General features: G+C 40.1%; 1 long non-coding RNA gene across 1 annotated transcript in view; it reads right to left on the reverse strand.

The window, feature by feature from the left end:
* LOC134423807 (uncharacterized) overlaps positions 1–4,969 on the reverse strand; it is a 117,157-nt gene extending 112,188 nt beyond the window's left edge. The window contains exon 1 of the long non-coding RNA XR_010029197.1: positions 4,806–4,969. This is a non-coding gene — a long non-coding RNA (uncharacterized LOC134423807). The remainder of the gene's footprint in view (positions 1–4,805) is intronic.
* Positions 4,970–13,764: the final 8,795 nt, after the last annotated feature.

Consider the following 13,764-nt stretch of genomic DNA (forward strand, 5'->3'; position numbering starts at 1 on the left):
CCCACAGAAAGTTTCAATTATCACAAAACAGCACTTTCGGATGGAAGAAGCTGCTGTGAGAAAACTCCTGACCAGCCTTTTCCTGCTCCTGCTAAAGAGTTCTGCAAAACTTCCAGCTTCTCCTCCTGCTGGAATCACGCTGGAGCGCTCTCTCCAGGCCCGCAGAGCCGAACACGCACTTTCCTCCTTGGCCAGCAGATGGCACAACTTTTGTCACAGGGTTTATGATCGCCAAATTTTGTCAGGTTTGTCATTGCCAGGAATGGTTTAGTAGGCTTAACACTCAGCGTTTCTTCTGGGTGAGTAACACTGTAGCTAAAAACACCCCATCTGTGCAATCTGTTTTAAATATTAAGCTCTAGCAATAGAGCTTCGATACTTGCCAGTTACTTACTATAAGCAAAGCATATAAATAACACTGTAAATGTAATTCCATGAACATGAAAAATCAGGGCTACTCCCGCACCAGAAAAACTGAATTCTTACTGATACAGATAATCGGAACTAGGAGTCTGGGGTATGAAAATATGTCTGAATTAAACCTCTGTTTACTCATACTGCTGACATCCAGAGCCACATGATGGCCATTCTGCAGCTGTCTGAATTTAATGTTCTCCCTCTCCTGTTCATTCCATCTGTGACAACAGCACAAAACACATATTTTAACTGACCATATGAAAAATTCCTCAGCTTTGCTATGGATGGACTATTGGATTTTTGCCATAAGTCAGACATGACCTTTTCATCACACTCAGCAGTTTCAATCATCCTCCAGTGCTATGTTCACACAGTGTAAGCCACGGGAGAGAGCTGAGCAAACATCTGACATCAGAACATGTGGAGCATTAATGATGAACTCTGCTATTTGATAGGAAGGAAAAACCCATTTCTTTCCTTGTTTTCTCAGGTCTCTCAGCCAGCAAGAAAATTCTCCCAATTTAGGAATAACAGCTCTGAGGATAAATGAGTCTAAGTAGCTACAGAATTAGAAATGACACTACTACATGGCCATTGTAATGTAGACAGAGCTGTACCAAATCCAGTGTAAAAATTCCTCATATATTCTTTAAAAATAACAATGGGGATAGATATTTTCAATTCTGCAACCAGCTACTCACCCACAATTCCTAATTCTGCTGTGTTTACAAGACCACATTAATGTAATGCAGCTCCCACAGTTTTAATTAAGCTTTATGTGCAAGTTCATTTGGGAAAATGTAATTAATAACACAATGTTTCTACTGCATCCTAAAATAAGAGGAAGGGTGTGTTAAGGAGTAAAGAGTGAAGGTTTTTCTAGTTGGCTAAGGCATTTTGCTGCAATGAATACTCCCAATACTGCAGCTCCTGCAACGGTTTCAATCTGCTGCCCACTGAAAACTCAACCATAACCTTCAAAGGAGTAACTCCTACCTCTGTGGATTAGAAACCTCACAGTGATTCTTTTCTCTTCTGCCAGGACTACAGATAGTGCTGATCTGTGGGTTGAAGATCAGGCACTAAAATACTTACCTTACTCAAGCCACAGAAAATCAGAATGCCTTGCAGAATCTAGTCATGCCAAAGGAATATATTTGTTTTAAAAATGCAAAGACAAAATATATTTATGAGGGGCCCTGTATGAATTTGGTGGATGCCTCTCCACCTTCCCACTGGATGCACTTATCACAAGATCCAACAGACCACTTGGCTTGAAAGGAAAGAAATACTATAGTTTCAATGAAAAACAAGGGAACAAAACAAGTCTGACTAAGGCAGAGAATGAACAAGGATGTATTTTTAACTGAAACTTAGATTACTATTAAAAAACTCAAACAGTTGGGCTAGACAAGAATTGAGGATTATTGATTTCAAGTTGGGGAACATAATGCTTATGAACAGAATATCAATAGGATTATGTTTCAAGAAAAACTTTGTCCTACTTGCCCAAAACACTATAGTTCAGTGCCTTGAAAATCCACCAGACACATGTAGAAAAACATTATTTTGTTTCTTATTCTAACCCTTAAGCATGTCAACAGAAGTTAATTTCTTGCCATTTAATCCAAGAGAAAAAAAGACTAATGCCATAAAACATTATGAAGAAGTAAATCTACTATAACTGAATTCTCTTCCCTTTCTAAGTCAATTGTTCTACTAGCTGTAGAGTGACTAAACGAGTAGTAATGCTCACAAAATCAATAAAAACAAAGGGGTATAATGGGATATAACTCGGGCTCTGCAAAAGAAAAAAAAATCAGTCCCAGAAGGAATCCAGAATTCAGACCGATCATTTAAGCAGTCTTGTGACTGCTAAACTAAAATCTCCTGTTTGAGTGCAGAAGCCTGATTTTACATTTTGCTGAGAAGTCTGTGCTCCCATTAACCTTAAATAGCACTATGGGTACTCAGCATTTCAAAACTCAGGCCTTGGACCACTCAGCCAAAGCCTATCGTGTCGAAAGCTGATATTACCTGGAGTGGTTGGGATGGAAATTGAGCAGTGCAACACCTCAAAAATGTAATTATGGGCAGCATTAGCCATCAAAGTAGCTTTTATGTTTTACAGTGTTTTGGGAATTAGTGCAAGTCCTGGCACTAACCACAGCATCACTAGTGGCTTAACAGCTTTCTTTCCTGGCCCAAACACAGAGATTAGAGTGTTCTGGGCAATGTTTGCCACACTTCCTTTTCCCCTTGATCACTCCCACAATACAAACCAGGTGGAAGACACAGGCAAACCAAGCATAAACTACAAGATCACCTCTTTCTTCAGAATTCAATACAAACATGTGGACAGATTAGTAGATTTACAAACAACACCTCTGTCTTGTTCAGCTCCATTAAGTTGCTTTTCTATCATAACACAACCAAGATGCCTCTGAAACTTTGACTCAAGTTGATAGATCTGTGGGTTGTAGCCAACAGTTTGGCACAGGAACAGCAGCAATATGAAGGTTATAATGTGGGTGCACTTCACTCAAGACATTTCTGTATCAGCACTACTGTAGCTCTGCTCTTATTCACTGTAAATACATACTAGCCACCATCAATCCATCAACTGGAACAAATAAATATTCATGCTATTTAGAAACTTATGAGAATAGCTTGTCATTTAGCAACACTGGGCTTCTGCCCACCCCTCTGCCAATGAAAAACTATTACATTGATCTTAGACTGCAACACTAACCATCCACTAAATATTTATATAAGGCAACCAAATTTTTGTCTGGATAGGGCCCATCTATTCCTTGTTTAGCACTTATTCCACATAGTGTTTATTATACAGTCATACTTGTTTGAATAATCACCTCACGTCTCTGAAGAACCCAAACTGCTTTGACTCAGAAGTTCAGTGATCTCTTCTGAAATATAGCACCTAATGCCCTGTGGAAATCAGTCCTAATACACTCAGCAAGGCACTATCAATTGTTCAGAGAAAGAGACTAAAGCCCTTGCTGACACTGAACTAAATTACCATCATTTGTACTGCCAGGGGATGCCTCAGTCATGGATTAAGACTTGAACTTCACATGCACTGGCTCAGAGGACCCCCACAAACCTTAACAGGATGTTATCAACTCCAAGTGCACTGGAGTTGATCTTTAGAACCATCAAAAGAATGGTTCTAAAGAATGCAGGAGAGCTTTTCGTAGCTTACAAGTTTGACAAAACCAGTCTGAATCAAAAATGAGTCTGGCTAGTAAAAATGCACTTGAACATCCAATTCCGCATGACAAACTTTGGAAATGGAAACTTATGTATGCATGATTGATAGATCTCACCCAGTGCCATTCATGACTGGGAAATGTATGAGCTAAACTCTATATGAGCTAAACTCAAAGAATAACAATTTCACAGTGAGAGATGGTAATACTAAAATTAAAAATCTGAATCCCTAACAATAACAGCCTGAATTACTCAGTCTTACTACCAGGCTGCTATAGAAAAAAAAATCCCTCTGACCCAAACTGCAAACAGACTACAGGAGAACAGTCAAACACTATTTGATAAATGGTGATAAAGTGCAAAACAAGAAATTGTGATAAAGGGCTGATCTATCCAAGCACACTCAATAACACAGCAAACAGATGGTTAAGCAATATCAACACAGGAGTATCAACATAGCTAATACAGTGTTATCACTGCCTCCACAGTTTGTTTTATTGTCCTCAAGGCCCTGCCGTGCAAACATGGCAGGTGTGCTGGGTTTGCTGTGCAGGGCACGTGGCTTCAGACACCTCAGAAATGTCCTAGGGACTGGGAGAAGGAGCAGGTGAAGGATAGCAAAAATATGTAGAATGTAGAAACAGCAGCAGCAGATGCAGAAACAGCAGCAGCAGCTTTTTCATGAGTTTGTTGCAAATAATTCTGTAATGATATTGAAGTCTTAAACTACTACAAAGCTCACTTCATTAAAGATTTTCCACAGAAAGCATGTCTGATGTTGGTCCTATAGTCAGTATGCTTGAGTATCTAATATTAATTTTTATTTATTTATTATACATTTCCACTCAAAAGACATCTACTTAGATAACAGAAGACAAAAATCATTGATAAGAGATTGATAACACATCAACATATCACAACAATCTTATCACAAAAAACATAATTTCACTTGCATTTTGAGAGGTTTCACAGCACTGCACAGCTGAATGTAACAACTGAGGCATTTTAATATATACAAACTGCATTCATCAGCTCAAGATTATGCAGAATTTTACCACCATTTTTTCTTCTTGTTTATCTCCCTACTGAGCTTTTTCATGGCTGTCTCTACCCAGGGTAATAACGTTAATGCCCAAGTAGTATCAAAAAGCAGCTACCTTGAAGCAGCAGTGAGTATTTTCTAAAGGAAAAAGTCACTCTTCTTCTCCCTCCTTTCTTTGCAGCATTTCCTCCTGAAAGCATGGGAGTGTGCTTGCTTGCTCATCACTCCTGCTACCCTAAACAACTGAGATACATAGCTTTGTTCTTCTGCACCAGCAGTTCTGCTCATGAACACTGACACTGAATTTCCTTTTTTAGACAGCAAGGACGCAGACTTTCTTCCTCTTCTCCCTCCCTCTGCCTCGCCTCCCCTCCCCCTCCCACAGTCTTTGCTGTGCCCTCATCTTACCTTCAGCAGCACAAGAAATCCATGCTGCAGTTTTTTTTCCTCATAGCAGCTCTATGGCAACAGCAGTTCTGAGGCAGCAGTCCTTTACAGTTCTCACTTCATTCTCCTTCCTTCTGCATAAAGATACACAGCCTGTTAGCCCAGGAAATCAGCAAAGACAATTCTGATGTGAATTAGTAAACACAATTCCACAATTATTTCAGAAAAAAGCGTGTTGTATTCCAAGAAGAGATGAATATTAGCAATGCAAATGAATAATATTAAAAGGAAATCAGAGAAATTCTTTTGGGTAATTAACTGTAAAATCATCTTTGTGATAACTCAGCTTCGTTGGACAGAAAGGTGAAAAAGAGAATTCTGAGCTTAAGATATACACAATATTACATTCAAATAAAGTCCTCTAAGAATTCGTCGTTGTTTGACGGAGTCTTTATTTGTTATTAGCACATAAATTAAAACAGTGCTTTGCTTGTTAAAATCCCGCTGAAATAAAGGCAATAATGGCGTACAAAATCTTGTAGTCTTGTAACCCATGGAAAAATATATACCAGAGTACATTTAGAAATGGTAGCACAAAGCTTGGAGAACAAAAAAGCAACAAAAGAAAAACTATAGCAGCTGCCTGCTTCAAAATCAGGTTTTTCCTGATTTTTTACTTTGTTACTTCTAAATTAATCAGAACAATGAGCTACAAATAAATGCAAATATGACAGCAAGAAAGCCAACTACTTAAGACTCAGAAACAATTATTAGCAGAAGCTCTTAAATCAAAGCACAAGATAAAAATACTTTGAATAGAGGCACATCCATTCTCTCTATATACTGTAAAAACCTGCCAATATTTTATAATCTAATCACTTTTATCACATGCACAAAAGAAATCAATCGATATATTCCTGCAATTCAGCATGAACTTGCATTTCTCTCTCCTGCTGTGTAAAGAACAAAGGTTTCTGGCCACTGCCAGCTGCTGTGACAAGAAGTGTTAAAGGGCATGTCCCTGAGTGGCACGAGCAGCACCACAGTTACTCCTGGCTGGAGGGAAGGCATCGCCTGCATCCTGTCTGTGCTTGCACCAGCCATGTCCACACCTGCTGGGAAACCTGGAAAACAGGGGCAGGTGTTCCTGGGCACAGTCTGAGAGGAAAACATTGAATTCCTTACTAATCCAGCTCCTCACATGTTCATTTTTGTCTCATCTGGCAATATTCAGTTGGCATACCAAATAACATAGAATAGTGTTTGGGATGGGTTGAAGCACAAACAACTGGGGCTAAGGACTGGCCTACAGAGGCTTCCCAGCACTGAACAGAAGCCCCAAAAACCAGAGCAGTTACATTTAACAGCTCACTTGGCACTTCAGCCTCATGGGCACACAACTGAGACTCAGCCACAAGAATATACATTGCAAACACTGTTAAAGAGAAAAGCCTTTGAATAGTTATTTTTCATCCACAAAAATCTCAGAACAATCAAGAAACCAAACAAATAAAATGATTAAACAAGTCAGAATGTTAATCTTGATTAATTTTTTAAACTTTTTTTAAACTTTTCCCCACCCTGATCTGGCTGCTTTGCAGCTGAAGCACAGGTCACAAATCAATCAGTCCAGCTTTACAAAAAGAAATTCTTCAAAGAGAGATAATCATTTCCATTTTACAAAGAGATGAAAGAAGGGCACAAAGCTGAAACTACTCCTCTATAGTTTCACATTGTGCCAGTATCAGTGACAGAAACAAAACTTAGGGAATCTGAGCTATTATTACCTGAAGAAATGAACAGTGTCAATTTTCTTATGAAAAGTACAGCTCAGTAGAAAACTTCCAGTTTATAGAAATTAAGATTTACCTTGAGGCCAATACTTCTGATCACAAAGCTCATTTTATTAATGACAAAGTATTTAGCTTAATTGTTAACTTCTACATGTTACAACAAGCTCTGTAAACTGCAAAATACTGTTGTGAAGGTTAAAATCCTCTGATAGAAAAGAAACAAGAAAATTCAGTTACTATGCAACGCTGGATATGGACAGAAAGAGCTACTGTTAGGGAAAAATGAAATTATTTCTGTGATGTCTCACTGCTTAGAGATGCACACATTTGAAATATTCTGGCAATAAATACAGAGTGTATTACAGCCTGTAATACCCTCAAAGCAAAGCTCTCTGTGCAGTGCTGTATCAGCTGATAACACCAGACATTTTGTTGTCACTAATTTGAGAAAGGCCCTCATAGCTCACAGTGCTGCACGCTCTGGAAAGCACAGTGTGTTTGTTCTGACATCCAAAAGTGTGACTGGGATGGACAGACAGAGTCACAGGGCTCACTGCTGTCACCAGGCAGGACACAGGCCAGCTAGCAAGGTACACATATGTGCAGCATACATTAGAGATTGGTACTTTTTTTACCACTAATGGGTTCCGTGAATTTACCCCTGTAAAAGCCAAAGAACTGCTTGGCCTTTTTGGTGTTTTCATCTTGGGTTTGGTTCCCACACATTGCTTCCTCCTACTAAGCAAATAACACTCAACATTTTAACCAATAAGGAAAAGTACTTGAATTAAATACAGACATAGGTGTGCCTGCAGTGGCTGTTCCAAAACTGAACCAACTGAACACACAAATTAAAAACTCAAGCAATGTCAGTGAATAGCAAATTTGTATCATCATGAGAACAAACAATGTGCAGAGATGGTTAACCAATAGCAGAAGGAAAACAGTTTTCTTCAAAATAATGCACAGGCTTGTATTTACCCTTCTCTCAGATCTGGTAAAAATATTCTTGGCCTATTGTCTCACTGAAATATATGACATGCAGTATTTCATGGCTTAAAAAATAAATGTAACCACAACTATGTCAGGATGTGATCATCTGCCACCTGCTTCATCTCTCAGCTTTATTTACTTTTGAAATATAAAAACATACTCTACCCTGAAAGTAGCCTGCAACTTCTATCAAACATTTCTAGGCCTCCTTCCATTACTGATCCCCACATTCTTTAAGGATTTGCCCACACATAACCTTTGAGACAAATAACATCACCTCACATTACAGAGAAGAAAACTGAAGTACAAAGAGAGCTCTCATTCCAATAAAAGTCAATGGCAAGTCTAACAAATATCATCTGCTCAATTTTAGTGCTAAAATTCCAGTCTGTGGTCACACTAGGAGCCCTTAACACAACAGAGGAACAGAACTGAGCTGATTTCATGTCCTGGGCTTGACTACAGACCTTGAAAACGTGGAAACAAAGAATCGAAGTGCTCAATCAAGAAGAACATTCAAGACATAAAACTGTAATTCTCGAGTTTTATAGCATGCAGAGGCCTGGATGGCTACAAAATCATAGAAAGAAAAGCACATTTATTTCTGTGTGGACCACGAGGGTCACGCACGGTAGGGATGGATGGAGACGAGATCTCTTTGAAGCCAAGTCATGAAACTATCGGTTTCAAGTATTTGGGTTAAAATTTTATTGTGCCAACATTCTTCTTATTACCAGAATTGTTACTAAAATTACAAGACCACCATAAGTGATTCCATATGACAGTTTTCTTATGTTACACTCATTTAAAGAATTAACAGTAATTTACATACTTCCACTAAAAAATTAAATACTGACTTTCTAGAATTAACCCTAGTTATTTATTAGAAGATCAACCAAATGCTAACCAAAGTAAAAGGGAAATTTTTCACAATTTTAAAGTTTTGGAGGAAACGATACCCACTATAAAATAAGAAGCAATTAACTTCTCTTAGTTCTTTAGATTTTTTTGATCCCCTGGGAGAGGGCTGAGAAACCAAGGTTCCTTTGAGGGCCCAGAGCACTTCTGCTGCTTCCTTTTCAGCAGCAGTTTACAAGAGCTGTCCCACTGTATAAAGGAAACACCATTTTTCTTAAAAATTCAGCAAGAACTTCACCATTCCAGAGCAAGAAATAAGTAATAATAACTCCAAACCCCTGTAGGTGGTTTGGTCACTAAGAGTCTGAATTTAAACTCCAAACTCTAAGAGAAGATGAATTAATGGATGAATAACCTGAAAAATTAAATTCACACAACTTTGTTGTTATTTTTTTGTAAACCACCCAAGTAAGTTAGTCTTAAATAGTTTAACAAATTATCATAATCAAGAAAAAAATTTATCTGGGAATGAGAGAACTTGAGCTAAGAAACAAAATTGTGCACATGTGAAGCAGGAGCACTCCTTGGAGATGTGTGCTCCAAGCAATGAGGAGGCACAACCATAAACCACAAACATTTCAGACAAGTGAGTCAGCTGCCAGCCAAAGGCCCCATCCACCCCACATCCTCTGCACAAGCCTGAATATCTTGAATAGACTGAGCATGTGAGGCAATTAAATCAAGCAAAGCAGTTGAAATCCCACTGCCTTTCCTTAGTGCTTGGCACCTAAATAATTTAAGCATCTTTGAATATGTTCCTTATTGGCCTGGTGCACAACTATTCATGAGACAGAACTTGGACACAGAGAGGAAATTCTGGATGTACTTTCAATTCACTCAACAGGGACATCACTGAGATTTCACAACACATCTGACTACAGTTACAAAGACTAGAAATATCTGTCAAAACATAACAAAGTTGTAAAATAACTTTAAAAAAGGATGACAAAGGAAGCCTAACAACCCAATGTACTAAAGTCATCATAATGTGCATTTCAGATTACACTGAGGTACTACAGAATACAAAGCCAGCATTCTCAGTCCATTAAAAACATTGTATCTTATACATTCTTATTGTTCAGCTTTTTTAGTTTGTATTTTCAATGGAGTAACCAAAAATACTTGTTAGCATTAATGACACCCCAACTGCATTTAAATAACAAGCATGGGACTCCAGGAATTTGGACTTTCTTTCTCCTCTGGAAGTTTTCCAGAACATATCCACTCCTACATCTGAGGAAGTATGCTTTTGTTTAGGCAGGATCCTTTGGGGCTGATGAACTGAAAATATCCCTTCTTGCTAACAACACCCTAACAAATCATCTTGATCCTTAAGATGACCTACTGTGAGCAAACTCTGTCTGTTTACCATCACCTTCCTTGCCCTGCCAGTCATGGCAATCAAATAAAACACAGCCTGAACCCTGGCACCAGACTTAAAAATGCAGGAAAAGAATTCTGGGATCTTGCAGGTTTCCTGTGAAGGACCTGGCAGTTTCATGGCAAATTCAAATCATGCCATGAGATTATTAAAAGGAGATTTCTGAGATTTCCTAATGCAAATGGTACCATTGCCTTTAGCAGGATATTGGTGAGCAGGGATTGCTCAACTGGAGCTCAGTTTCAGGAGGTGTCAGCTCCTACTGCTTTCTTTAACTACATCACTCCTTCCTTCAGTCTGCCTGAATAATCACTGGAAACCCAGCTGCTAAACCAGCTAGTCCATCTGTTACCCCTGCTAATAAATGGATTGTTATGTTCACTCTCACTAAAGAGCCATGATTCACTGGGATTGTCTTTTTGGGAAACATCTACAGAAGTATATTAGGTGTACATATATATATGTGTGGTTGTGGATCCTATCTTTGGCAGCCCAGACATATCATTTAGTGTCTTCTTGGTTTCCCTTCTGCCTGAAGATAACATGAACCTGGTCCTTGGGGAGCAAGTTTTCAGCTGAGGCTTCTCTAAAAAGCTTAATCAGATTTAAAGCCAGGGGACCACTAGAAATCCCAGTGGCATTGCAAGATTTTTGTCAGTGACAAAATCTGACCTTTTGGCACCTCTCAGTTTGATGCTTCCTGTTCAGAACACAAATAATTCCAGGCAGAGAATGGCTAACACTGGCACAAAAATAGACAAAGTAGATGGGAACACACATAAAAAGGCTATTTGCACTACTGTAACCAAAGAGATATTTGTCAAACATTGTACAGAGCTTTTAAAGTGTATAAAATGTAGGATTTTTATCTCTAGTGCAGTTAGGGGTCATTGCTAATACAAGAAGCCTGGATATCTTGTTTCATAAAAAGAGAAGACTGATTCTGTGTTTCCAGCTGTTTGCTTGAAGTTTATGAAACAACATTTTTTTTCATCTTTTCATTTGGTGAAAGAAGTTGATGATTTCCACTGGAGGAAACACTGGGGTCCCTTAATACACCATATGGATGTGCAACATCCATATAATAAATGCCTTTCACGTGGGAACTGATGATTTGTTTCTTAAATCATAATTTCATTGTTCCAGTCATACACACGTGAGGCAAACAGAGCATCTGCCAAGGAGCCACTGGACTGAGGAGTGTCACTGCACTAAAACAGCCATGAACCAGAGCAAATAACACAACCAAATAATTTATTAAATTCTGCCAAACTCTGCCACGACCACGTGACAGCAGAAACCAACCTGCTCACAGGCTTTACTTTGAATTTAAGCATCAGGTGAATCAGAAATGAACAAAATCCTCAGACACAGGGATATTTTAAGCTCCTCGATAAAGGCCAGCGATCAGGAGCTCAGGGGGACATGTTTGGCTCTGTAGTTGCCTCATGCCAAGAAATCTTGGCATTTAATCAAGAGACCTCCCACTATTTTAGCCAATAAATTACAATACCAACTTTTAAAATCGTCCTTCTTGATTGAAGATAATTTTAAAATTTTTTGAGTTTTTTTTTTTTTAGTAGGATGAAGTTTGAGCAAGTGTTGTAAAACAAGATTTGCTGCAAGCTAGAGCAATGAGAACAATTTCTCCTTCAAGAATGCCAGGAAAGCCTTGTTACTAGACAACTGTAATCAAATCTGAGCACTCAAAGTGATCTGAATACCTGGGTAATCTGAAATGACACTGATTTCTTTACTGGAAAAGTTAAAGCAGATACTTGTTTCTGAGATGCCATTCCAGGTCTGGGAAGAATGATGGCTTACCTTCCTGAAATTCCCACGTCTGGAAATCTTTTCCTCTCAGATCTGCAAATCTACCAAGACTTATATGCAGTGCTCGAATAAAAATATTCATCTAAATTCAACAATTTTTCTGATAAATATTCAAGATCCTTAACAAATATTCAATAGTGTTATTTCTCCATTTAGACTCAAACCACTTTTAATGCAGTGGGAAATCCAACTGTGCTAGCCCAAAACTGTTCACATTCTTTCTTCAGTCCATCCTGTTTGTTTTTCAACCAGAGGTTAATAGTCCACACAAACTGGCATCATTCATTTAAAAGGCCTCTAGCTATTGTTGTGTGTCTAGCTGAACTGCAAACAAGGAATATCCTCAATATTTTCTACCCAGCAGGGGTGGACAGAAAGAACTTGAGAGCATTAGGATAGGCTGACAGTGGAGCTGCATTTATATAATTTTGCTGGGATAGTGGTAGGTTGTAATATTTCTTACAGATAATATTGCCCCAGCAGATGCTACCATAGGAAGATTTAAGGTATATTCAGTCTTTGAGAGGTTCCTTTTATGGATATTCTAGATGGTTCTAGACAATTTACAATATTCTAGACAAGTAAAGGGTTGAGTTTTTCAAGCACTGCCTCCATTTCTTCATATATAATCACTATGGAAACAGACTGCAAAGTGATACACATAAACCATACAAAGGTGGCACAAAATTATCACTTATAATTGATATTACTTGCCACCATAAGAAATACTGATTAATAGATTAGATTATTGTGAAACCTGATATGAGCATTAAAATGATGGATATTTTTTCTGCCACAGAAGAAAGCGCTGGGCATGATCATGCAATCGGTTTGCACAGTAACAGTTCTCAGTGTTTTATTTTGGACTGCACTAACCTTTAAATCATTCCTGCCAGGTTTTTTCGTGTACTGCGATCTGCAGCCCATCACAGCACCGTGCTTTCGGCAGCACGCCGAGGACCACCTAACCTGCGTCCTCCAAATACTCCCGCATCCCCTTCAGGAATGATCCACCCTCAGCGCCAGGGACAAGTCTGGGGATTCAGCCCCGGGCCCTGCACTGGGTGTGAGCCCGGCCCGAGGGGCCGAGGAGGCCTCAGAGGCGCCTCCATCGGCCCCCTGCCTCAGGGCCTCTCCCGGAGCTCCCAGCGCTGCCCCCTCATGACCGGCGCTGCCCCGGGTGAGGGAGAGCAGGGGGAGAGCCCGGGGTGTGTTCCGCCTGCCAGGGAGGAGGAGGAGGCGGGAGCCATTTCTGTGTGAGGATGGGGCGGATGCGCGACCGCCAGCCCCCGCCCGAGGAAGCCTCTTTCTCTCTCCTGTCACCCCCCCGACTCCGGGGCTTTAAAAACAACCAACACGGTAGGCAAAATGCCACCAGGAAGAGGGACCGCTATGCCGCCGCTGCCGCAGGGCCGCTCGCTGGGCCCTCAGCCCGGCCAAGCGGCGCCGCCATTCCCCCTCCCGCCCCGCGCTGCAGCAGGGACCGGACGGGAAACCCCGTGCACGCGGGGGGGAAGGGGAGGCAGAGGGAGGAAGGAGTGGGGCGCTGTGACGCACTCAATGGTGCAATATCCTTCCGCGATCCGACAGAAAAAGTAGTTCTATGTTCCACGTAGCCTCTTAGACCCCAGAGGTTCATACGCAACTTTGGATTAACTGAAAAAGTCGCGTGACGGGAATCTCTTGGGATACAGGGCTTAAACTGGAGGGATTCTTGCTTTTTTGCGCGTGGTGTAAGGTGAATATCCATGCGCAGAGCAGAGCGCAAC

The sequence above is a fragment of the Melospiza melodia genome, chromosome 12, assembly GCF_035770615.1.
Source record: "Melospiza melodia melodia isolate bMelMel2 chromosome 12, bMelMel2.pri, whole genome shotgun sequence".
Taxonomy (NCBI): domain Eukaryota; kingdom Metazoa; phylum Chordata; class Aves; order Passeriformes; family Passerellidae; genus Melospiza; species Melospiza melodia.